This window comes from Carex rostrata, chromosome 32 (genome assembly GCF_964058835.1).
Source record: "Carex rostrata chromosome 32, lpCarRost1.2, whole genome shotgun sequence".
Lineage (NCBI taxonomy): Eukaryota > Viridiplantae > Streptophyta > Magnoliopsida > Poales > Cyperaceae > Carex > Carex rostrata.
Window position 1 is genome coordinate 5,271,366 of NC_135949.1, and position 2,542 is coordinate 5,273,907.

A 2,542-nucleotide genomic window follows, 5' to 3' on the forward strand; every position below is an offset into this window, starting at 1 on the left:
TGGATGGAATGGATGACACTGCAATGGAATTTACTGATGCGGACACTTATCTTGTTATTTTTTTATGGTGATATATGCGGTCTCGATCTAACTTAAAATTATATCAGAAACAAATGGAAGTTTTCTTTGTCTTAGTTGCCACAGAAGATCGTAGACATATTTATCATTAAAATATTTTTAACTCAAAGTTTAAATAGTCGATCCAAACTGTTCAACATAATAGATATATTAAAATGTGCTTGTAGATCAAATTTTACATTTTTTCAATTTTTTTTACTATTTATTAAGTATTTAACAAAATCGCTACATTTAGACTATTGAATTTTTGTGTCAATCTTAATAAATAGTAAAAAATTAAAATAAAATGTAAAATTTGATCTGCAAGCACATTTTAATATATCCATCATTATGAATAGTTTGGATCGACTGTTTGAACTTTTAAAATGTAAAGTATAATCCGGTGTCACCAAAAAAAGATGTAATTGCATCCCTTCTCATATATTAGACCCATTGAGGAATCCAAATGATAATTATCAAATTCATCATACTGAATTTTGGACAATGTTTTGTACTACACTGAAATAAACTATATTGTACCAATGTGTCAGAACTATTGTGCACAGTTGTCCGAATACGGACGCCATAGTAAATCCAGGAACTAAAAGTACATTTTTTTTGTCTTTTTATATACTTTATGTAACTAATTAAGAAGATGAATTAATTTAAGCAGTTTATTATTACAATGATCACAAATTAAGTATCAAACAGAAGACATCTCCTTAGAGTTAAAACACACAAGTAATAAAGTATAAATATAAATCCTCAAGAAATACACCACAATTTATATATTTATATGAATGCCATTGGTTGTCTAAATTAATTAGTTAACTATATATTTCAATGAGGAGAGTTCAAATGCCTTTATTTTTAAAAACTTTAATAATTCAAAATTTAAAACTTAGAAGTTAAAATAAAACCGTTGGATATGATCTACATCATTTTATCTATGCACGTTTAAAAAATTATGGCATTTCAATTTTGTTTTGGTTGTCATCAAGATCTTGTAAAAAACGTACTAATGTGGATAATTTTTTGATGTTGATTTTTCAACTTATTGATTCAGATAAAAACAAAATTGAAATGTGATAATTTTTTATGAGCACATAGAGAAAATAATATAGATCACATCTAATGGTTTTATTTTGACTTTTAAATTTTAAATTTTGAGTTATTAAAGTTTTTAAAAATAAAGGCATGATAGAGGTACAAAAAACGAAGGCATGATGGAGGCACAAAAAATAAAAACATTTGAACCCTCCTCTATTTCAATAGCCTTCACCTCAGGCTTCTTCACCTCTTCGTTAGGCACAGTCACAGTAAGCACCCCATTCTCCATGGTAGCTTTGACTTGCTCAACCTAAATCGCCTCAAAAACTTACCACTGCTGCGCTCTACACGGCATAGTAACAGAATTCGGATTTAATTCGTGAATTATTTGCGAATTAAACGTTTTGAAGTCACCGACGAATCAATCCGCATTTAAAGGTGATTCGCGAATTAAACAATCAATTCGCAAATTATTTGCGTATTTGACAAATTTTCCGTTTTATACACGTTTTCTTCTAAAATTCATCGCGCTCTCGTCTAGAAAAAAAAAATCTCCTTTAATCTGTAGAAGCGACGCGTGGTTGAAACTTTTCATTTGCCAGGCCTGTCATGTGGTGGGGTCCTCTCTTGTCCACTGTTATGGGACATGTGATTTTCAAAGTTTTGATTCAAATTTTATAAAGGAAAATAACTCAGATAGATTTGGTTTATACATTAAGTTTTGATCCATGGTCTTAAAGCATCTCCACTTGCAAGTTTGGCAACCCATATTTGGCAGAGTCTGCATCTCTAAAGTAACTCAAATTTTGAGTTTTGATCTAAATCATCCGATTAGAATTCGGGTTAGATTAGAATTTTTGGTTTGAAATAAAAGTATTAATCCAAATCATATCCGAACTATACCCGAATCGCAAATTTTTTTACTCTGCCGAACTGAATCCGACTTTTTCATTTGTCACTATGCTACATAGTGCCATCTCTCATTTTTCTCTTCCTTCTCTCTGCTATGCTCTCCGCTTATCTTTAGCACATTGCCTTCCTCCATTCGACTTTCACCTCCTCCTCCTTGATGCCCGGGAGGTTGGCTTTGAACACATGTATTTCTAACGTGTCCTTCCAATCAACATGTGTATTAACAAAAGATGTCTCGTTGAACAGGGCAATGGCCGAGAAATTAAAGAATGGGCACCACTGCAATGCATCGATCCCAGAGGTCGACTGAGAAGGGATCAAAAGTGTTGCTTCTAATAATCGACATTTTAGTTTGAATTGTTGGAAGTAGTCAAGAATAATAGCAATTAAGTTGCCTTATCTCTAGGCTAATTTGAAATTTTTCTTGATGATAATGAATTTGTGACGCGCTCTCTCTAACTTGGTTGATATATATAACATGGTTTGTTAGTTCTTAATTGTCTGGAGAACTACAGAGGTAAAG

At 31.8% G+C, this 2,542-nt stretch overlaps 1 pseudogene; it reads right to left on the reverse strand.

The window, feature by feature from the left end:
- Positions 1 to 1,240: 1,240 nt before the first annotated feature.
- On the reverse strand, positions 1,241 to 2,365 carry LOC144547739 (16.9 kDa class I heat shock protein 2-like; annotated as a pseudogene).
- Between the last annotated feature and the right edge of the window lie 177 nt (positions 2,366 to 2,542).